This window comes from Ruditapes philippinarum, unplaced genomic scaffold, assembly GCF_026571515.1.
Source record: "Ruditapes philippinarum isolate M1 unplaced genomic scaffold, ASM2657151v2 ctg3094_1_1_1_1, whole genome shotgun sequence".
NCBI lineage: Eukaryota > Metazoa > Mollusca > Bivalvia > Venerida > Veneridae > Ruditapes > Ruditapes philippinarum.
Window position 1 is genome coordinate 27,052 of NW_026858409.1, and position 26,071 is coordinate 53,122.

Below are 26,071 nucleotides of genomic sequence, written 5' to 3' on the forward strand. Positions count from 1 at the left end.
ACAGACATACGAAGCATGTTTGAATATTATATAAAATATATATTTGTCTTATTCAGATCATTCACTATTGTTATATGGTCAGGCAAATGACACAGGTCAGATGTGGAATTCACGGGTTTTGACCCGTAGCCTAAATCGATCTGCTGGACAAACAATGGTAGAGTGTAATATCTTTTTACAGTTTGTGAAATGATTGATAATATCTAATTTTCCTGAAAGAAAGTATTTATATATGTCATCAAGGACAGAGTATATGACTTTTGTTTGATACAGCAAAATGTTATATCCAGCAATAATCGCATGATAGTGGTGATTTCCTTTGACGATAGGGGTTCTCATAATTTCTGGTATCTGGACCCTTGTTGTGCTCTAAATTAGGTATGAGGCACAGATGACGGTGTGTTTTAGATTAGCTGTGGGAAACAGTTTAAGGTGTGCTCTAAACGAGTTATTGGTACACCTTCTCGCACATGCTCAGTTTATTATTTTGTTTCGTATATATTCAGTTCGACCCCGGTAATTCGACAATTCGAAGCCAGACTAATTGGCGCTGACTCACTCGCTGACCGTCCCAACTTGTGAACATTTCTAACAAATTTGCATGCATTTAGACAGTTGTAATTATAACACGTAATTTGTTTTTAATTTTCATTAATTGCCAAAAATTACTTGCATGCGAGTGATTTTAATAATTGGACATCAGTTAAAAGTATTCAATTTAAAATTTTAATGAAGAATAAAAGTAAACAATCTTAATAATGAAATAAATAAACAAGCAATTGCAAAAAACATCCCTGTATCTGTATATGAATACTGAAAAGATTTTTTTTTCAAATCAGTGCACAAGATATCCTAATAGTGAATACATGTCGATCTTATCTATGATTATAATTCTGTACCGTGTCCGAGGTTATAACAGTTTATGCTTGAAGATGACAGCAATAATTTTCATGTATACGTTATGTGCTACATAATGTAGGATAAAATGCAAGTATCTATGTTTTCTATATCAATTAAAAAAATTTATTTGTTTAATTTATTTTCGATTGATTAATTGAAACAAGTGTGTTGTAAACGGTACTTTCACTATGATTGGCGTAAGGCCAAATTGAAAAGTTGTCGTCTGTCACTAAATAAGTTAATTTTCAGTCCCCAGCAATTCGGATAATCGAGGTTGGACTGTTTATATAATGAAATGAGCATACCTGCAAAAGTGCAAAATAAAACGAAAAATGAAACGATATATAGGCAGAATTTTACAAATAATCTCAGTCTTTCAAAACTTGAAAATACAGTTATTTTAAATAAGCTGACCTCCGCCAGACTAACGTACTGGATCATACTTATTCATACAAATTCGCACACATGTTGAACATTATTGTAGCTACCATACTGAGTTTATTTCGCACCACCTTAGTCTTTTTCAGCGCATAAAATGCCGTTGTATTTTCTTTTTTTACGTGTGGTGCTTCTTCGTGATCCTGCGCTAGAGGATACTTACTATGGGGGCTGCAGTCCATGAACGTGGCACTCTTCTCCTCTCTTAATTCTTATAATTTAAATCAGCAGTTGCTAGTTAATGTGTACAGGTGTACACTACGTCAGGATCTTGTATGGTGAAAGAATTTAACAATTTAACAGTTCTATTGCGTGCAATTAAAATATATGCTTTAAAAAACAGTGACACAGGCAAAACACAGGCATAATACATGCCCTTTTAGTCATATTTTTATGATGTCTTTACCCCGTGTTGAATAATATGCTTTGAATTTATATTTGTTCAAGAAGTGAACATCTTTATATCATTTGATTTAGCAAAATCTCTTTTTGAATATTTTTAGAGGACTATGAAATATGGGAAACAGTCACCAACTGCCAGTGATGATAAAAGCGGCATGAAACAGAAGAAATATTACTATGAAAAGGACAATGAAGAGAAAACTGCTCAAACTGTGGGTACTGGCCGAGAAGGTAGACTCATACTGTTGTCCTCCGTTAAGATTATTTATAATTTGTCCTAGAGGTCACAGAGGTCAGGAACGGATAATCCGGAGATAAGTCACCATAACATACACAATCATTGGTTAAATATTAGATTATCTTCTTGTTAGAAACCAGAGTTTTTTGAAAGCGTGAACTTTATACATTGACCTATGAAGTTTTTTTTTAAAACAAATAACACTCGGACTTTGTCAACAAGAACATGTGTGTTGTAATTAACATGATATTTGATGTACTGTGTCATAAACGCGTCGGCCTTGTAATGAAAGAATAGATAGCTATGTGGGAAGCCGATATTTCCTTGAATTAATGGCTCATTACTCATTGGTTTCAGGATCGGAATCAAAAGTGTGAATATATATAAGCTTAGGTTTCTACACATTGGCACGAAATTGTGTACAAACTTATTTCGCATTATTAAATAAAAATTCGGTGAATGGTATCCTGTTAGCTATTTCTGTATTACTGTTTAAGCAATCTATCTCAGGTTAGCAAAAAGAATTGTTTCGTGGTCGTATTTGGTAACTAGCATTGTCTATTGGACCTATATCGTGTTAGAAAAAAATGCCAATCATTTTGGCAAATACTCCAGTTTAGATTTTTATATTGTTACGTAAGAAAGTGGTCCAAACAATTTTTTTTAAATTATGGCCCTGTGGTAAATAGACTTGTCCAATGTTTACATGTCACAAAGATCAATGCATCGATGACAAAATTGCTGCTGTTCCCTTTATAAGTTTCATTTATAGAGCGGTAGTACCTGAAATTATATAAGGGGTAAAATGTCACTTGAGAATTTCACGAGCCTGTGGGCGGTAAGTCTGAGGGTAGTATGATTTAGCTGGCACATTTCAATTTTGTACATCTACATGAAAAGTGCGTCTGTGTGCCCGAACTTGTCAAGACAGTAACATGACTAACGATTTAGGGATGCCTCAAGAAATATGTTGTTCAAAATACAGATAATCATAGCTCCGTTAAAATAAGCTCATGTAAAAGAAAACCTAATCGTTCATTGTAAAATATAAACTGTGAGATGGTAATTATGAGTAGTTAGTGTGGTAGGCACAAAAACAATGTGTACAGATGAAAGGTCAATTTGATTGATGGTTTAGAAATATCTTGGCACAAACGTTAACAAATGTAAATGAGTTGACATGTCATTTAATTTGTGTGTGTATCTCAATGATTACGGTAACATGTTAAGCCGTAAAGTAGTGGATTTCAAGTATTCTTATATCATTTTTGAAGGGGAAGGGGGCGATTCTAAAATAACTTGTCTCACTTGCTTGTACAGCACAGTCAACATATCTTAAAAGGCTGTTTTCCTATTCACTTTTTAAATGGTACTGTTTTTCATATGATCAAAGGAAAACTTATATTCGTATTTAAAATTCTTTGTATAAATTTTGATTGTAGACTTTATCTTGGAAGATGGTGATGATGATGATGATAAAATGTGTCAGTCAAGCATGACTGAATGCAAAACATTAAAAGAGAAGAAAGATTACGACCTTTGGATCAAATACCACAAACGTACTGGTATCTATACACTTTAAGCGCTTATAGATAAAGTGCTGATATTGTTATTAAGTACAAATAATGTATACTGGGGAGGTAAGGTTTATTTGTTTAACCGGGTTCGGTCGGTTTTTAGCTACAACCGGTTAGAAAATTAAATAACTGGTAACCGAGTTTAATATTTGACCAAGAGGCATAATAGTTTTAAATTGATTCTAAATATTACCTTATTTTTTTATAAAAAGATGTGACAATCGTCAGTTGTACTCAACAATGTTTTTTTTTACCCGATCTGATCGAGTACCATAAGACCCTAGCGCAAAAGAATAGTTACTCAATATTCGGATGTATATTGAACAACAAAATACGAACAAAATGGCATATTTTGTCATTGAGTAACAAAGCGAATGTTGAAAATCTAAGGATTTTATTTGTACGGCCGGTTAATCGTTTTAACGATAAGCATTTGTCTAACCGTGATACCCCTTGAATAAGAGTCAATGTTTAGGAACCTTTATACCTTATCATAATTGATCAGAGATGTGTTGTTACAGTTTAACTCGAATGAAAGGTTCCTTTCTCCATGTGGCTGAAGGGATGCCTTTAATAAAGGTTTGAGGCATCTAATGCAGCCACCTTTTACCCCTGCTTGATTGTGAAAACAATTAATGGGTTCGAATTACTGGAGTCTACGCATCTCTTACCTCCAGCAGATGGAATGAATTTGACCCCTGATGTTGCTCGAAGTTTGTAACACCTGAAGATAGCCAAAATTATTTTTCCTGTTTAGGCACCATATGACCTACAATGTATTTGTGTGCCGTAAAAACATAACAAGTAAGAAAGGTAATTACGCCTACATATATTGGTCGAACAAAAGAAGATTCTGAAAAGTTCAACGCAAGGTGATACCAGTTGCGATAGTCAGACAGAAATATGGCTTTTAAACAAATGCACGAAAGAAAAAAGCGTACTTTCTCTAATTATATATCCATGTGTGTGGCTTTAACTGCACGTTGTTGACCCCATGTAACACTCACACATAAGGCATATGATGAAAATATTCGTTATCTTTTCTTATGTAAGCGACAAGAAAGCCATTATAGTTTTATATTTAATAAGTGTAATAATATTTTGTTTCATTTGTGAAAGGTTTATGAAATCAATTCAACCTTTGGATGAGAAAAAGGCATGAATACTTATAAAAAGCGATTTGAATTTTCTCATTCAAGATGACAAGCCATTCTTTAGAAATATTTATTTTCGATTATAATTCCAATTCAAACAATACTAATCTTTCATCATATTGAGTCTTATCATATTTTACTTGGTTTGAGGTTTTAACAAACATTAAATCCAAAATGTCTGTAGTCCATTTAATAATATTTTCATCATTATGCAAGATAATCATAAGATTGTATATATGATATTTTATTGGGAGTTTATTTTTACAGATTTTTCACCGAAAGAGACTTACAGTGGGTCAAATCAAACATGCCCAAACTGTGACACAAAAAAGCCCGACCAGATTATTGGGCAAAGAAAGGTAGAGTGTGATATTCTTAAATTATGGCTATTCCTTCATGAATATGAAGAAAATCAGAAGGGGCGTATTATGCGATTTCACCGAATGCACGTTGAAACATTGTATGTTTCAACGAAAGATTAAATTTAATCCGCCTATTTTATTATGTACTTGATGAGTAAAAAATGATATATTTGTGTTATTTTAAACATAAATATCTATTTAAGCATGTCCTTCTGTCAGTCTGATCTCATTTATTCTGCATGTGTCAAAGTTAAATCATCGAAAGACGCGAGGAACCAAATTTTAGTCGTTGATCTCGAAGAAGTCACAGTTACAAGTCAAATGCTTTAATCCACTCTTAAACTTTTGAAGCTGATGATCATGCTATTTTGGTCATGTATTAAAGTGCAAAATTATAGGTCAACGTCACCATTCAAAGTATAAATTTGAAGTTAATTAGTTTGTTTCAGCATGCTTTCTCCTAAGAAGATTGAGACAAATTTAAAATGCCTTGCGGTATGATCATCGTATTTGGGAAGTATACAGAACCTGATTTTCATGCGCTTACCTTCCACTAAGTCTATGTCACAATTTACAGCTGCCCAATTTTGTCCACCATTTAATATCCTTGAAGCTTGAATAACTTGTTTAGATCTAAGGCAGAACTTACGTTTTAAGTCATAAGTCATTTAAGGTCATTAATAAGGGTGAAAGGTATTCAGTCAGAAATTTCTGTTCGATCATTTTTTCTGGAATTCGTACCAGAAATTAATTTTATCGTCATTATCTAATAGCAATATTGCACTCTTTCAATTTTTTAGTCGCCAAATTGTTTTGATTCAACTGTGTATTTCAATACATGTGTATTTAAAAAACAAACATCTCACCATTACTTAATGGGTTATTAAGCCAATTCATTTTATAGAAATTTAAGTCAGAATGACTCATTTAATCTATTCCTTGTAGTGTAAATTCCCTGAAATATTTATTATATGGTTTTAATATTAAAATTACAGAGCTCCAATATGTCTGAAACTTCAAAGGAAAAGTCCTACGAAGTAAAGAAAGTGGGAAAATGTTGGCTTCTTGGTAGATCAGGAGGAACATTAAAAAAGTGCCCACTTTTAACGAATGCAGAAGAAGTAGATAAATCTGACAACTTTATTGCAGCTGATGATCAAGTGTATGAAATTAAAGAAGACGAATTTGAACAAGTGTATCTTGTGAGTGTTGAGGAAACACCTATTTACCATCATAACAATAATAACAGAAAAACCAGTCAGTCTCGGCAGGGGGAATCAATTTCCCCTAGTTCATCTCAAAAAAGAAGCAGAGCATGGTTCCAATCACACCAACAAGAAACACTGCCTCAATATGCAAAAGAACTAAATGAAATGACGATTACAGATGGATCAGAGATCGGAAAGAATGAGGATCAGTACTACTTATTAGAGGCAGGCCAAACTGAAGACTCAAGTTTGATAGAAATTGGTTTTCCTGCAAAACAGTGAAAATATTTAAAACTTAAAATAGTTATTTTTATCAATTTTCTTTACGACTAAACGGATTTAAGTCAGACTTCAGATAGATGTTTCTGATGAGCACTCATGTTATTAATAAAATAATTGTTGCATTTATATTTAAAGAAATATCTTATAAGGATTTCGTTTAAAATTGTCATTTTGTACTCCACCCTATTTCTATCGAGTGCATCTTCCTTTCCAATATGTCAAGTTTGTTATTTATTATCACCACTCTCTAGAAACTTACATTTAAGGCATTGTTTTAAACTTTAACTGAGAGTTTGTCTTAAAAACGTCAGTTAAGCTTAATTAGCATGACATGATTTTACTTTTTACTTAGTTTTTTTTTATTCGTTACAACAAGAAGAATGTTGCAATTTGATATTTCACATATGTTTATATCTGTTAAGTTATGTTATGTTAAGTTTAGCGATAGTTCGTTTTTTATTCAGTATACCATGAATACATGTATATTGTAATTTGCAAAAAAACATTTATATACGGCCATATAACCTGTCAATAACATTTATAATTGATAGTATATTTCATTCATAAACACGATTTGACCAGACAGTCTACGGAGTCACATGGGAAGTCAAAGGCAGTTGTTGGATTAAGGAATTTCTGACCAATTATTATGAAAGTGATAAGGGAAACTTTGGATTATTTTTTTTATTCATACAGCCATATTTTAAAGTTTATCTGCCAGGACATATACAGAAAATAAATATACAGCTTACAACATATCCTTTAAAAGTTTTCTTTTCATAAATGACTGGTAAAGATAATATCATATCATGATCGAATGTAGTATTACTACTTGCAAATCTAAAGGATATTGAGAAAATTCTATCAAAACAGTCGGTAATGAATTTTATAACATTAACGGATATAACTAAGCTTGGTTTCTTTCGTCAACACACAAAAACACATTTCATTTAAGATGAAAGGGAGTGCAAATTGATGTAATCAACGTATGGTTCCTTCATTAAAGCTACGTATTGCAGTTCAATAACTCTGTCAATGGTAGGAACCGGAATAATAGAAACATTTTTAAACTTAAATGTTGGAAACGATTTGAAAGTGAACAAATGTAATGATTTTCAGTTTATTCATACAGAATAAGTGCATTAACATCTGCAGAAGCACGAAGATGCATCTATGGCCGCACCCCGCAGGGCAAAGGAATTAATAGATTCAATGGCTTCTGCACGAAAGAAAATGTGCATTAACGCAATTCTTGCATGAAAGTATACATTTGATTCTTTGATATTTTTGTCTGTAAAGAACTCGGATTGCTATGCTTTTCACTTGCTTGTGTGATGTCATTTTACATTTATGTTTTGATAATGAAACTACTTGTGCTATCGTTGCAGTAAGTTATTTTGATATGATATTCTGAGTCACTGACCCATATTGAAAATCATGCAACAACGGCGCGGCTCTTGTGATTATATCCATGAATTGAACGTTTCCTTGTCCGTTAATGTTTACATGCATGAGCAGGTTTTATACAAGAATTGATATATATATATATTCTTGCATAAAAAGCTGCATACACGGACCTGAAAGGTCCAAACATGCATATTTTGTCCCTTTGAAATGATAACAGTTTTGTTTAACAATTATATAGTCATACTTTCACCGAACTTCTATAAACTTTAAAAAAATCATTTTTACAGGAACAAATGGATGCATTATGATAAGCCCCGGTCTGTTCGTATTGAAATATTGATATTTAGATTGCTTTGGGAACGGTTGTTAACAGTAAATTCATTCCTTACGCAACACGTGATAAGGTGAAATTTCTATGCTAAAGGACGAACATGCTTGTCAAATAAGTATTCATTTATGATAACGTCATTTAAATACAGAATACATGGTTTATGTCGGGATGGAGAAGGTTTATCCGGTGAGCGAGAAAGTGTATCTTGGCAAGCTTTAGCGAGCCAAGATTCATTTTTGCAGCGAACCGGATAAACCTTTTCCATCCCGACATCAACCATGTATTTGACTTATCCTGCTTTTAATAATGTGTTTTAGAATAATTAAATGGTTTCATTATTAATTCATGTACTTGTCTCCGATAAAATAGCATCTATGTGTAGCTAAACATTTGACGTCATCATATGACGTAATGACTGGAGATAGATAAGTTTATCCGGAAAGGGTTTATCCAGTTGATGATACAGACCGTACTTAGCAGGATAAAATACCATGTTTGCAAAATAATTTTTGATCCCCTTGATGTATATTATCATTAAAATTGTGTCATTAATGTCATGGAAACAAGCTGTTTATTAGTTATTTTTCCCTTAATAACCATATTATTTGTTAGAATTTGATTTTGCGAAGAACGCTTCTGCTTTTGTTTGTCTGGTATTCAAGGAATATGAGGGTAGGGGTTTGGTACATAATAAATTTATTTATTTTTTTGAAGTATATTGTGCTCCTTTTTGACACTTTATATGCCCGTTTTTTCGTTGTTTAGCTAAGTATCTAAGGGCTTTCTTTCTTTTTTGTTATTATTTCACAATGGTATTCAACACAGTGACTATTACTTTTTCTACTAAAGTGCCATTTCTGTATGTTAATTTTTCTACATACCTTTATATTTTAGAAAGACAACTAATACTAGTACAAGTTAGATATACATTTCTGAATTTTTTCTGAATTTTTCAATCATAGATGTCAGCAAGTATGATAAACCTATATCCAACATGTGCCATCCATTTTTTATTATTATCATTTTTGTCATTCCTGTTGTTTTTCATTTTTCTACAATATTTTTAACTACAACATTCCCAACAAACTTGCAAATTTTGAATGAAATATGTTCCTTTCAGCCTTTGAAAATTTGTCATTTTAATTTGGCATTGACATTTTTGCTATACGTTTTAATGCACATAATTACAATTATTCAAATGATTTATGCTTTATCACTATTATTGAAAGGAGTATTTTTTACTTCTTAGTTGTGGTTATATTGTTTTCTTTAAAAAATGTGTCCATCATTGTTTGTTACTTCAAACAATGAATAGAAAAACATTTTGAATATGTCTTTTGCTGATTTTTGCTATTTGTTTTCCTAATATTTTTATTTTATTGTTGCTGCTGCTGCTATTGTTGCTGTTGTTGTTGTTTTACATTTTTGTTTGAAGGAGAAACTATTATCAAATTTGGAATAGAGCCACGTTATATGCTATTCCCTAGACTTCCATCCGTTACCCATTTCTTATTCGCTTATTATGTTATATAAACAAAGGTTAAATGTTTATCTAAATGTGCCTAAGTACAGAATTTTGTTCTCAGATGGACAACTTTAGTGTTAAGTTAAAACAAACAACGCAGTCTAAAGGACAGTTAAATCCCCCTTCCGCAGTGAATGTGTGGCAAGTTACTTAAAATCTTCAATGAAGTCAAAAAGTTATGGAGAACATTTTACCTCGACCTTGGGAAGTAACCAGGATTTTATGCTCTGCGCATTGTGTCATGGTGGGGATCATTTGTGCCATTTAATTTTAAACCATTGAATTGTCAATAAGTTATAGAGCGTACATGAAAAATAGGTGGGTTAACATTGGACCTTTTGAGTGTGAACCTAACCTTGAGGGTTGTGACTTGATTATTGTGCTCTTGTCAATGGTTTCATAATGGTGATCATTTCTTCCAAATTTTCTTAAAAACATTGCAGTGGTTTAAACGTTATGGAGCGCACATGAAATGTAGACTTTTAACACTTGATCTTTATAAGTGTGCCTTTGACCTTGGGGTAAGCAACCTAATTATTGCGCTCTGTACATCGTTTCATAATGGTGATCACTTGTAACAATTATTTAAAAAAGAATCAGCGGTTTAAAATTAATGGGGCATACACGAAATATAGTGTTTTTTAATATTTGGCATTGACATATGTGGTAGCAACCAAACTAGTGTGTCTTATTATGGTGATCACTTGTGCCAAAATATTAAAAAAATTCAGATGTTTAAAAGTTATGGAGCTGACACGAAAAGTAGACTTTTACCTTTAAGTGTGACATTGACCTTGAAGGTAGCAACCCAATTAATGCGCTCTGTACAATGTCTCATTATGGTGATCACTTGTGCGAATTTATTTATTTATTTTATTTTTTTTTTTTTTGGGGGGGGGGGGCAAATTGAAGCGGACACGAATCAAAGACTTTTTAACATTTACCTTTAATTGTGACCTTGACCGTTGGGGTAGCAGCCCAATTATTGCGCTCTGCACATGGTCTCATAATGATGATTACTTGTGCCAAGTTATTTCAAAAACATTAAAGCGGTTTAAATGTTATGAAGAGGACATGAAATGTAGACTTTTTAACACTTGACCTTTAAGTGTGACCTTGACCTTTGGGTTAGCAACCCAATTATTGCGCCCTGGACATCGTCTCATAATAGTGATCACTTGTGCAAAGTTATATCAAAATGTTTTCAGCGGTTAAAACGTTATGGAGTGGACATGCTTTTCATTGAACCATTTTAGATTTTACATATTTTCCGACAAATTTCTTTTGCATCTTTGACTGAAATCTTATTTGATTCTTCAACAAATCTGCCTGTGATGCATACTTAGTTATTTAACAACAAAATAAAACGAAGTATCCATCATACAATTCTTATCTTCACGGAAATTAAGACTTTAGTTCCTCCATTTAAAATATGATATAATTGCATAGATGTACAAATTGTTTCCTGATAAAGATATTCATAAGCAGGCTATAAGTTTTCAACATACAACTTGTTAACTTATGAATGATTGTCCAGTATATTAAAATGATATTGATATTTAACAGAATATAAAATTAAAGAACAAAAGTTATCTCTCTTTCTAAAGTTGTCACTCGTTCACTTGGCAATCCGTTTGCTTTTGTTATAATTATACTCATTAGTTGCATAATATAATATGCTAATATAATATGTGTGTGATAGAATAAAATAATCTAATACAGTTTGTTTTTGTTTTTAATTAAACGATTATATATATTTTTATAACCCTTCCAGATTTTTTCCGCCTTTTTGATTGGATATTGATCACCCGAAAGAAATTGATATAACCGAGCCAGACGGGTAATATACACATTAAATTTCCCCGATTGGTACCCCACGTTGTAAACAACATGCGCCGTGCGATGCGCGTACGGTTTGACTTTACGCGATATAAATTCCGATTTATAAGCACTTTTAAACTATCAAATGATAAATATTTACCAAAATAGAGTAATGATACATATTCTCGTCAGTATAGGAAACAAATATGACCTTGTGAAAGCTTGATAATAATTCCAAAAAAGTGCGTTCAACAGACTACTCCTTTTCTCTTGTTTACATCCGTTATGTTCGAAAGAAAATACGTCATGCATTTATGTGACGTCATGTTATGGTGAAGGGGTATCCTAAAGGGAATCTTATTTCGACGTTTCATTTGAAGTAGCAATGATTTATTTTAAAATCGTCTTAACTCGGCACGGGAAAGGTAATAAAATTATTATTTTGGTTTTGGAGTGATATATGTGGATATATTACCTGCCAAGATAAAATATCACCCTCGCCTAACGGCTCGGGTGATATAAATCTTGACAGGTAATATATCCACATATATCACTCCAAAACCAAAATAACATATAATGTTGTCAATATACATTGTAATAGCACAGGCAATATATTTTCTACTTATCAAACATGCATAATTTCTACTGCGTAATTTTGAATGATGTACCTGCCAAAACAATATTTCAAACCAAATTATTATTAATAAAAACTTAGGGTTGTTTACAAACGAATAGAAATTGTCGAATCTTTTAAATATCTTGGTATTACACTTTTCAAAAATGGTAACTAATATAGAACACAACAAGAAAAGCATTGATGCAAAGCATCAAAGGGCGTCCAAACAGCAGGTGTAGATGAACTATAGATATATGATGACAAGATATTCTTATAAACTTTTCAATGGTTCATTGGGTTTTACCAGAATTGTATATCACTTTTGAATGAACGGACGAAAGACATTGTTCATTATTTATAACTTTGATCGGCATGCTAGAAATTAGAATATTACTTGTATTTCTTTATGATCGTGGTTATTAATAGCAACGGATATACATGTATACAATCATTTATAATCCATATGTGTAACGCATGATCAACACCATACTTGTGTAATTGTCCCTTATTATGTTATTGCTATTAACGAGGACCCCCTCTTAAGGTATCTGTTCACACTAAGTAACAATATGACACTTGTTATATTACCATGTTGATCATGTTGAGCATAATTGTTTTATTATACAATAAATGTAATTTCTATTTTAATAAAAAATACAGATTTTATGAATATTGTTTTCTTTTCTTTTTTTGTGTGTGTTTTATGCGCTATTTTAATACTGAGTTTTTACGTTTACTACTATTTTAAGAATTCAATTGTCATAATGATCGACGATTATAAGTCAAAACTTAACTGGAAAAAGTCAGTAAATCATGGTTAATCTTTCAATTTATAATATTGTTTATTCTTAAACCATATACATGTACAATTGTATTTTTTCTTTATCATTTTTTAAATTATCAATCAATTGAATAATTCATAAAATCTGATTTGTAACTTTGAATAATTCCTCGGAATCTTTACTAAACACGAATAACAAATTATATAAAATGTTTTAAAGTTGATAGTGTCATATTAATGCCATAAAAATGTACATTTTTTCTCAATTATTGTACATATTTATTGTTTTTATCTCATAAAGATAAAATATAACATGCGATTTGTGTTGTTGGTTTTTTTTTCGAATTGTATGTTTATGTATAATAATAATCAATCAATTCGAGAGTTGATCTGTGTTTATGAATTATTGTAACCAAACTAAGTGACAAACATTCATTTTGAAAAAAAGCTTATTTATCTGTAAAATATTTGTTTTCTGTTCTGTAACGATATCTACTCCAAAACCGGAGAGAGACCGGACAATAAACGTGTGGTACTATTCGCCGGTCATTAGTAAATCCCGGGAGAGACCGGGAATTACCTAGGAGTACATCCCTCTATAAATAGATTTTCGGAATATTAAGGTCATCAACTCATCATTCTATTAACAGCTTTCGGAATAACATACCATAATAACCCACTGTGTACTACAAAATGATAAGCAAAAATACCCCGAAGAGCGCGATTTATTGACGGAAAAGGTTATTTCATTTGAAAATGTTTGCATTGCGAAATTCTCCAGTTCGCCATTCATTGTACATATCGCGATTAATTAACAATCAAGCACCCTCATACCGATCGGAATGATCGGCTTTTATTATTGGCAACTATAAAAGGCTCGAGAAGTTGCTGTCGCCCTTTCACAAAATCTCATTTCATTCCAATAGGCGCCGCGCTTCGGCGCGGACGCCAAAAAAGAATCGCTCAACATGCGTCATATGCACTTTTTAACCTTTCTACAGTTTTTAGACACATACAGCTACCAGTTTATCAGAAATGTAAACTATTCGATTCTTTAGTAGGTTCAATTTTAAATTTTAGTTCAGAAGTTTGGGGTTTACACGATGCATCAGATATCAAAATTTTTGCGTAGAATCCTGGGTGTAAAAAAGTCAACGAATCTTGCAGCTCTTTATGGAGAATTAGGTCGAGTTCCAATACAAATCTTTCGTAAAGTTAATATACTCCGATATTGGAAAAAGATACTTAAACAGAATGACTCCTCAATTGTAAAACCATCATACCTTGTCCTCAAATCCGACACGGACTCCGGTCGTTATTAAGGTGGAAAAAATTGGGCCTCTTATGTTAAAGATATTCTATCAAGTAACGGATTTGGGTATGTCTGGGATAACCAATTTGATATAGAAATTCCGATTAACTCTATAAAACAAAGATTATTGGACACATATATGCAGAAATGGTATGACGAAATTAATAATTCTTCAAGATTACAAACTTATTGTCTATTTAAACACAATTTTGTTAGGGAATTATATTTAGACTCCGTACATGAAAATAAATATAGAGTAGCCCTTACTAGGTTTAGAACTTTTTATTGAAACAGGAAGATAATTATGATAATACCCTACGTGAAGACCGAATATGTAAATCGTGTAACATGAGAAAAACTGAAAATGAATACCACTTTCTGCTTTTGTGTCCACACTATAGAGAGCTTAGAATAAAAATTTTTAAACCTATATATTGTCATTGGCCAAACATGTATAAATTTGATAATCTTTTATCATATAGATCAAAGAGAACACTGTTGGCATTGTCTAAATTTTTGTATTTTGCAAATCAGAAACGTATTTCTTGATCACACATAACCATATAACAATATGGACGACACATAGAAACTTAGGTTGTATGGAAATCTAGAATTGTTTATTTTTCTGACACATATTTTTACTCTCCGGAAAATTGTTCTGTTTCTCATTGTATGTATATGTTTATTTGTATTTCTATGACTATAAACATTATACTATGTTTTATGCTGAATAAAGTTCGTATTCGTATTCGTATATTTAAGAAATAATATATCCCAAACCGTGATTTTATTGTTAAATAACATCACTGTTTGGAGTTCGGATGCGGGGAATTATATCACGAGGGCGTAGCCCGAGTGATATAATGATGCGCATCCGAACGACAAACAGTGATGTTATCAAGCAATAAAATCACCGATTTGGATATATTATTTCGATTCTAACACGAACATCAACAATTAAAATGCTGCGTACCTGAAATATTTAGCTAAATTTCGCCTGATCTTTTTTCCGTACTTTTTGTCAGCGCGTCACAATTTTAGTGGTTACGTCACGTGTATAATGATTACGTCACATGTCTAAATATAGAACGTCAAACAGTGATTTTATAGCATAATAACACACACTTTCGGTTCTTCTATGTTTAATAGGGACACATGCTGGTCGTGTTAGAATATAATTTATATACATGTAATTGTCAATCTTATACTACATGTATTATTATACAGCCATAGACAAAACACTGCCAAACCTAATAAACCTCAGTAAAACGTTATCAATCTAAGAAAGAGTTATTATTGTTCCCTCTGCTAATAAACAATTATCAGTAGAGTTTGTGACAAACACTACGCGTCCTTTTTTTGGATGATAAGTTGTTATTAGTCAGAACAGAACAGAACATATCTTTTATTTTCACCCAAGCATTTTTCAATACAATATGGGGGCATGACAGTTCCGGTACGAACAAAAAAGTGTATAATCATTTAACACATGTTACACAGTACATTTCCAATGAGAAAAAAAAACTTTACTAAATTAGAAAAAAAAATCTTTTTTAAACTATGGAATGAAATATCGAGCTGGGGTTTGCTTACTTTAAATCGATATACACCATTAATTCATTATTCTACGTGTAACTACATTTGAACAAAAAAAAATCGGGATTACTTAGCTTTGAAAGTTGTGTTATTATGGAACCGACAAAGGAAGCCATAGTGACAAAACAGTTTCTAAAGAGAAATTTAAACGGTTTTTAAAGTGCTGTTTTTTTTGTTTATTTGTTTAAATTTTTTTAAGGGGTCAATAGTCTGGGGTTTGTTTTTTGGGTTTAAAATTGAAAACTAAATTAAAAAAATTTAAAGTAGGAGAAAAAGTCGAAAAAAACAGAAAAAATTTATTGCAAAAAATTTTTAAATTAGTGGGGGACTTTTGGCGTTTAATTAAAAATATGACCAATTTTTTTAAAAAGAAAAATACCCCAAAATGAAAAATATGTTTGATAATTTAAAAACCAGTGAAAAAGAACAAATATAAAATTTCCCCCAACAATTAAAAAGAAAAAGAATTCCCTTTTAAAGTTTCCCCAAAGTGGTACCCTTTCCCAAAAAATATTAAAAAACACATTTTTATTTAAAAAATTTAAAGTTTTTAGACATTAAACTGTATCGGCAATTTTTTTGCATATTAAGGGTTTCCTACTTTCATGTAATGCATGTCTACATCAATTCTTGCCTATACTAGCAATGTCAGTAATTGGCGACCTACTTTCAATTAAAAACAAAATTAAAATCTCTACGATGTTTTAACATAAAATGTATGAAATATAACTACAATCTTATTGCTTCAAGTTCTGAAAATATTTTAAAAGCTATAATTATAGTAGAATCTAGATAAACAACTATTATAAACATCTGCTCAGTTATTTAAACAAATTTGTATTATAAACTATTTGGTAGCAATATCCTAGGCAAGTGTCATCAGTGCAAAGGGGAGATATGTGACGATGATGAGCGACAGATGATGATGATAACTAAACATATGTAAAAGTCAAGTAAGCATTAGACCCCGCTCTTTCACGTGTGTCGATGAAGACCTCATGTTGCTATAGACACAGTCGGTGGGAATGCTGCAAACACTACACGAAGATTGATTGTATTACACAGGCTGACAGGCTGTATAATCATACTTAAAGACACTGCAGGGAAGAGCTGGACAACATAAAAACATTGACGTAGCAGTCAATGCCATCACTGCTCCACCAAATCCAGCAGTAGCTTTTCCAATTAACTGGGTTATAGACGACAGGGTGCCTCTAATGTTTCCATGAAACATTCCGACGGGAAGAAAAACAAGTACAGCTGAAATGAAATAAAAAAAACATTTAATACTTTGGAAGTACATATGTCTTTAAATGTACATGAATTGGGGAATACTATTTTTGTTTTGAGTGATTATGCTATCATAACTGAGAAGTGAGAAAATTATAACTCACTTTGTTGTGAGATGTACTACTATTGCATAGTTCATGTACGTTTAGTTGATATAATTTCGTTTTGATTGAACAAATCACTAGAATCCATCAAACTATATGAGCCGCATCACGACAAAACCAACGTAATGCGTTTGCGACCAGCATGGATACAGACCAGCCTGCGCATCCAGACCAGCCTACAAACCCTATAACAAGTAGAGTTGGTAAGCGAACAGCATGGATCCTGATCAGACTTCGCGGATGCGCAGGCTGGTCTGGATCCATGCTGGTTGCAAACCCATTACGTTGGTTTTGTCATGACGCGGCTCAATTATACTTAATTATGAGGCTGAAGCCATCAAACAGGATGAGATTCTATTATTAATATAAAAGAAAAAATAATGCGGCTTTTAGCATATGAAAACAGCATACCTGAGAGGCTTGACAAAATTAGAAGAAAAGCCCATTTTTTTAAACGAAATTCATCACCAATACCCCTGGCAACTTTCTGTCTGTGTTGGTAAAATTTTATCAATGTGGCAAAAGACAAAATCATTCCGATGCAATATAGCACTTCCGCTTGCGCAAAGTCTGCTTCATCGAGATCTAGACAAAATAAATGAAATAATTGGTGATAATGATTGCTTCATCGAGATGTAGACAAAACAAATGAAATAAGTGGTGATGTTAATTAATTTCATTTATGAAAATGTAAAGATTTATGGTAGAAGAAAAATAAATAGAAAACTTATCGCAATGCAAACATTTTTGTCAGATTTCTCTGACAATAAACATATAAAGAAACTCAATAAAATTTATTATTTTTTTTTAATCCTACAGTAAGTATTAACAAGTTAGTGAAGATTAATAATTAACAAAGCTTTTAAAAGAAAGTTGACTTTTGCAGGCGAATTCATATATAACATATGGAACAACGACATTGTTTCATAACCATAACAAATATTCGACAAATTTAGTATTTGATATTGCGCCATCGCTTTCAAATGATAAAGATTCCGACATAAAATGTTCTAAATTAATAAATCTATATTAAATTACTAAAATAATTAGTTTTCATAAAATGAACCACGTCACGACAAAACCAACGTAATGCGTTTGCGACCAGCATGGATCCAGACCAGCCTGCGCATCTGCGCAGTCTGATCAGGATCCATGCTGTTCGCTTACCAACTATTTTACAAGTAGAAAAACTGATAGCGCAGGCGGGTCTTGATCCATGCTGGTCGCAAACCCATTATGTTGGTTTTGTCGTGACGTGGCTCAAATAATTATTATGAAACGTTTGAATAATTGTTATCCAAAACTTTTTTTTTTCGTTACTAAAATGGCTTTAAAAAATACTGGTATATGTCTTGACCATGTTGCTTCGGACATGTAAAATTTAAAGGAACTCCACTAATCCAAAAGTCTCAAAACAAAATTTGAATTTCTAACATTGATCGGGTGGAGAACTTAAAACAGAAATATTTACAAAAGATGATTTAGTAATATACCCAGGAAAATATTAAAAATCGTATTTATGAGTTATTTTTTAGCCCGACTTGAATTGCAACGCTCTTCAATTATGGGTAATTTTTCACAATCAGAACTATAATTCCGGAAAAACGGAGTATGCAAATGATTGAAATTTTGGGTACAAGTTAGTATCAAATGGGACATTAATCTCGAGAAATTATTTCCAGTCTCGTTATATAAAAAAACTCAGTGTATTCCCTTTAGTTATACCTTTGTGTACTCTCGGAGAATAACCAATCTGACTACGTCATCGTCACACACTTGATAGGAGATGGAAAGGCGTAGTATTTGTCAACATGCGGTGAGTCACAGTATGTGAAATACCAAAGAGAATAGTGAATCCCTCCATAAGAATCCCATCCAGGAGCAAAACACCCAATCGTTAACGAAACGAAAGCGGTAAAGTTTGACCAAAACAAAAAGCTGGCCATTCGGATAACGCCTCTTTTTACAGTATTTTTTCTTCCTGTATCTGAATTTATATTGCTTGTAAGCGCCATTTCCTGTTGGTTTGCAGTGTCGGCCTCCATTTGGTTTTCTCTTCAAAGAAAATAATTTCAAAGAGATCATCGGCTGCTTTGAAATAAATAAACTTTAATTCCATACTGCATACTTTTTGCTTTAAAGGCAAATAAGTACCATTTTGAAGATATTTTAAAGTGACATTATGTTCATTTTTTCGCTGTCAAGCTGACGTGCATTAGTGATGTATTTCAAGACATTGACCATTATAATTGACCAATAATTGATAATGAAAAATGTCGAGGATACAATTTAAAGAAAAAACTACCTAAATTATGAAAATACTGCATTACACTTTTTTACAAATGGAACGTAACAGATTTATTCCGAACAGAATTTATAAAAAAGTCAGTTGGTCACATGGATTATTGATTATGTTTGCATAGGAAAGAAAGAAAGAAAGAAAGAAAGAAAGAAAGAAAGAAAGAAAGAAAGAAAGAAAGAAAGAAAGAAAGAAAGAAAGAAAGAAAGAACGTACGAACGAACGAAAGAAACAAACAAACAAACAAAGAAAGAAAGAAAAAAAAGAAAGAGAAAGAAAGAAATTGTACACACAACAAAAAGATTCGCATTCAACACACTTCGTTTTTACCTCATTAAAAAGTTGTTTTTGTTTTGTTTTTTGTTTTCTTTTTAAATTTAGCTTAAAATAATGGTGTTTTTTTTTTTTGATAACATAAATAATACTGCAGGGGTTAGTATCTCGAAGCTATCGTTAGCATAACGACTATCGTATACCTCTCGTTAAGGTTTTCACCGCTATCTCGACGCTCTCGTAATTAACGAATAATCGTTAACATGTCCAATTATTAACGGATGCCTAGAGGGTGTCGTAAGGCGCTCGTTACTATCATTTTGACACAAAAATAAGAAAGGTGCGATTTTAAAGTACATAAAAAATAAGAATTATATCATTTTATTGATAAAAAATGATGAACCGACATAAATATAGTAGATCTATTGTATTTCTTTTTCTCATGAATTTTCACAGGCCCTGTAATAGATTTTATTGTGTAAATTCACTCAAAGAACTCTTTAATACAATTCCATAAAAAATATCATTGATTATTTGAAAGAGATAAACTTGTATTCTTGGATCTAATTGGCTCATTTTTATTGTCATTTACAAAGTTTTACATAACATTTTAAGCCTATTATAGCATTCGACACGATATGGCCAGTTATGTGTTGACGACCCGTAAAAATCCAAACAAACAAAATTTTTCTCACAATTCAAACATATGTAAAGGTTCTTTACATTTTAATTTAAGACTTATATTTGAATGCGGATGAAAAAAAACAACATATCATAACTTAAACAGCAAAAGGAATAATCTCCGTAATGTGTAATTTTGCACAAGAAAACATAAATAAATATATGCATACATCATGCTGAAAATTCAACAAAATTCAAACTAGTTACAATATTATATTTCGAAAAGTAAACTGTGACGTATTAATTACATCATGAAGAAAAATGCATTACGTCAGCTGCAAAAATCGGTACCACAAAAAGGGATGTAATATATAGAAATGTTGTTTGTTTATCATTTTATATTAACATATATTTCACTCGCGAACAACAGTTGTTATAATTTAACTCGTTATATTTTAATTTATAATACAGCAAGCATCCTTTGTTTAAAGGAATAGGAATGGATGGATTGATGTCTGTCTAATATAAATATTCATCATTTAAAAAGAGGTACCATGACAGTTTTTCTGTTGACATCAACCCTATAAGTGAGAAATTCGTGTTTTAAGACACTATTTTTTACTTGAGAAATAAGTACATGGGCGCCGCCATTTTGGCGTTCTGTCATTCTCGCGAGACAGACGAGACCGAGATTGTGACGTATTATACCCACTTCCGGTATAGGTATACACGCTGGTACAACTAAAATATATCTTGATGAAGAACTTATTAATCTTATTGCGTACATTATACATTATTTATGAAAATATCATATGGAACTGAATTGCAAAATGAAAATTTATCCATATTAATTAACAGCAGCCATGTATATATTTAGTAATACAGATTTTTGACAGGTTATATGGCCGTATATAAACGATAACCCGAGCCGCCACGTGAGAGTTATATTGCAAACAAAATTATATCGGCCATATATCCTGTTAAAAATCTTTATAACGAATTTACAATACTGCAGAAAAAAGAGAGATTTCTTGATAAATTGACAGCAGCTGTGTATATAAACTATATAAACACCAATTAAAATTGACGTACCAAACTTGCAGTAACAAACGTGCAGTATTATAAAAGATTTTATAATACTGCACGTTTGTCACGTCACTTTTCATTGGAGAATCGTGACATTTTTATAGTTTTATATACACTGTTTCTGGCAATTTTCAAAGAAATCTCACTTTTTTTTCTCAAAAAAAAAGGGAAGTTCGCGGTTTTATAAATTCGTTATAAATATTCCTGACATGTTAAATGGTTGTAGGCAATATAACCATCGCCTAGCGGCTCGGGTTATATTTCCAAACAGTCGTTTATGTAGGGCAATATTACCTGTCAAAAATCTTAATAAACTAATAATATAAACGTCATGATTATCCAATGAAAATCGACTTTACATATTTAATATATATTTATGCTTATGAAGTAATTGTTTTGCTCATGGCGTCATTGTTAGGCGCATGACGTCTTTGTAGCTGTGTAGCAAGTGGGATTTTAGAAAGAGTTGCTGTACATATGCTTGTCTAAAGGGTAAAATTTCATTATGTTTCGTAAAAAAATAAAGTCCATATTTCACTCAAACGGAAAGCAACAATGAAAGCAACATTTTCAAATTTGAATATTGACAGTATACTTACACCCTAAAACAACATGTTGCTATAGCCTGAAGAATGAGGGATGGTTATCTGTTCCCAGATTTTTTGACTGGTATTGAGAAGAAGCTCCGCCAGAATATTGGCTTTAACTATGTAAAGAGTTTAAAATATCTGACTACACTGGCAGCCTCTGCTGCTAAATCTTCAGTCTCTGCGGTTCTATATACAGTCGTTTTTTTTTTGCAGTTTCTATGTTAAGTTCCCGCCCCGCCCCTCAATTAGAAATCACGCCTGTTTCATTGGAACTTTCAACAGGGGCAGTTCCAATGACTGTTCTCTTTTTTTAAAGGAACCGTTTTCGTAGGTTTACCACTATCACAATTGATATTATCAAGGCAATCGGGATTTTCATCGCAAAACAAGTCTATATTGCTAGACGACAGACCGGCGGATCCTGCACGTGTCGTGTGATTGTGTTCCGGTTTAGCATGATCGTAACCTTATATTCACCTTCGTCTACGCAAAATAATGATTCGGTGAATATTAACAAGAGCTGTACACAATTTTCGGGTACATGCATTCAAATGATAACACAACGCAATCGTTAATAACTAACGAGTAAGCAAAGAACGATTGCTTAACTACTGCTTTCGAGATACCCGCGCTAGTCTCTCGTTAACCAACCCTCCGTCAATCGTTAGCACGTTCGTAAACGCAAATATAACGATAGCTTCGAGATACTAACCCCAGGATCGTCAAGTACAGATGTTTGTTAGTCAGTAGTTAGTCAGTATATTAATTTTTAAAAACATGCAAAGTGCGACCCACCTTAAAGTTTTATTTTATCAATAAAATGCTTACATATCTGATAATGGAGACAAATCACGTCCTGAGCTATGAATAAACCAAACAAATTAAAGCACTAGTCAATTAGTACAGTCACAGGTATGACCCAGAATTTTGCCTCGTGATATTATTACTCGCACACAGGAATGAAAAATGCTTCAAATTTGCCTTGGTATAATAACCTATATCGATATTTTGTTTAGCCGAGTTATCACAAAATCAATGCTGTTATAGAACTATATCCATGATAAAAGCGTATTTTTTTTTATATTCGTGTACACTTTATGAACTTTTTTTAGCCGAACTCATTCAACTATCTCGGACATTAATCACCAGTGCTCTAATACACAGCTTCTATAGAATCACTACATCCCAAACCACTACACGCGCGTAATAAAACATAATGTATAACAATCGGAGCCGACGAAATCCAATATTATAATTCACGATGGCAGATAACTTTTGTAATAGGACTTTACATTTTTAGTATGAAGTTCTTTCCCTTGTCGGTATTAAAAGAGAGATGGTTTAGTAAAAATCGTAAACTGTGTTTAGTTACCTCATAATAAGATAATTTGTATCATAGTTTGGGGACCTTTCTGTTAAATATGTGTCCGAGTTAAATCGTATACATATACATGCACAGTGCGTTACCTGGAGTGCAGGTATTAGTTACCCGCACTCCAGATACACACAAGTTTAGCCAACTTATAAAGTGTGTGTGTCGGTTTAGTAATAGAAAGCACCGAAACACGAGGCTATCTGATTTGTACGAGGGGGCGTAGCCCCCGAGTATAAATCAGATTGCCGAGTGTTTTGGTGTTCTTTCTCCTTTGTATCATAGTCAAACATAAAAGCACGTTCCCTGTATCACAATATGAAACCCCGGCAAAAATGAACCAATGAACGAACATCTGGATATGACATTTCTGTCGCTTTCCCTTTCTCTGCCGTCAAAATATGTAAACCCCAGCAAAAATGAGCCAATCAATGGGCATGCTCTGGAGTGCGGGTAACTAATACCCGCACTCCAGTTAACGCACTGTGCATGTATATGTATACGATTTAAACCTGACACATTTTCAACAGAAAGGTCTCCAAACTATGATACAATTTACATATGTTTAGTTAGGAGCGAATAAGATGTTTAATATTCTCAATTTTTAACCTTAAACTTTATTTATATTTATATTTAATATTTATTTTTCTCAAGGTATTGATATGACTTTTGATTATTTCTTTGCTATATTTGTTGACTGAATTAAATGTATTTTATAATAAAAAGATGAGCCTTTTTGTACTTTACTGCTCAAAAGTTCGCTACAAATATTATTTTGTATAATAAATGCAGATTTTTAAAACCCTTTCCAGAGGTAGTATGATGTAAAGGAGATCTAGTTATACCATTCTTAGATGTTTGAATAAGAATTTGTATTTCCTGTCCAAAAGTAGTTTTCATGACAATCAATTGCAAATACCGGCAATTGTAAAGCCAAAAAAAAAACTCGTTAATTATAGCAGAATTGTTAAGCTATTGAAAAGATAAACTTAAAATGAGGTTGTTTAAATATTGTTCCGGGCAGCGTGCCTCCGAATTCACTTTCATATTTACTTATAAGTAAAGTATAATTCTAAAGTGGATAAAGAAAGTAATTGACGCAAACACTAGAAAGAGGTAAAACTACGCAAAAAGCCCTATCGTACAAATATGTTAATCGCACAAACCATGTGGATTATTACTTGAATCTTAAACTTTTCTTAAAATTCTATTACAATTCTTCAACTTTAATTGGTACCTGTAATAGTAGCGGGAAATTATTACATGCAGTTAGATATGTTGATATATCAGTCAGAGTAAATCATTTTTTTTTAATTTTTATTATAAATAAGTGAAAAAAATCCCTGCCTGCTCCCGTAAAAATACAAACCTATGGTTCGTGAGTTTAGGTGAGCGGGTGATTAATTGATGCATCCTTTATACAATGAATATTTTACAACGGTAGTCCGTGTGCAGCAACATGTTTACAAAATCAAGTACCACGCACTGATGATTTTAACAAAAAAATAATAGGAAAGACCGGTCGGGACATTTCAACCTCTTGAATTTACAATTTTAAATTCACGAATTCACGATTTCAACGTGATGAATTCACGTATTGAATTTCACGATTTCAACTTCGAAAATTCACGATTTTAAACTAACAAATAAAGATTAACCAAACAATTCAAGAAGTTGAAATGCACCACCAGTCTTTCGTAAAATATATACTGTATTTATGTTTAAATCGAATGGACAATTTTTGAAAGTTAAGATTTCTTTAAGTAAAGTGTCATTCTCGAAGGATAGTATTGCTTAAAGTAGTGCAATCAACATGTTTTTATGTCAATACACATAGTCCCTAGATATATGAAACCAAATACTCTCAATAGCTTCTCAAGAGAATAATAAAACAGAAGCTAGTTTGATAGCACCTCTAAACAATTTTTTATCTGATTTGTAAAATAAGGTCAATGCATCAACAAAAAATGTCAAACCCGACAAAATATTAAGCATTTCCCTGTTGTTTAGTTATATCCGATCAGGGGCCAAGGTTGTAAAGAAATATTCTTATCTCAAACTCACATCTCAGGTATTCGATTGGTCAGAAACAGGCACAATGTGAATTGACCAATGAAATTACCCGAGATTTGAGCTTGATCTCAGGAAAAGGTTTTATATATTTGGGGCTTAGTCTGCTTTGAAATCATCCAATTGTTATTACTTCAACAGCACGTTACTCATAACTGAATACAGTTTTTGCTCTAAAACAGACAAACCTGCGCTGTATAACATTTTAATAATGGAATAAGAGCACGTAAGATGCTTATCATTTGATAAAAGCTGTATTTTAATTAAAAGCCCAATCAGCTTAAAATGTACATTTAAAGACTTGTCTGACTGTATACTGGTGTGGCTGTACATTTCTAGGCTTGTCTGAATGTACTTTTTTAGACTGTTCTGATTCTACATTTCTAGACTTGTCTGACTGTACTTTTTAAGACTGT

At 32.3% G+C, this 26,071-nt stretch overlaps 1 long non-coding RNA gene across 1 annotated transcript; it reads right to left on the bottom strand.

The window, feature by feature from the left end:
• Positions 1–16,547: 16,547 nt before the first annotated feature.
• On the bottom strand, positions 16,548–23,432 carry LOC132753089 (uncharacterized). Its single transcript, XR_009628908.1, has 4 exons — positions 23,042–23,432; positions 19,070–19,399; positions 17,756–17,929; positions 16,548–17,210 (listed from the first exon to the last, which is right to left on the bottom strand). It is a non-coding gene; the product is annotated as an uncharacterized LOC132753089 (long non-coding RNA).
• Positions 23,433–26,071: the final 2,639 nt, after the last annotated feature.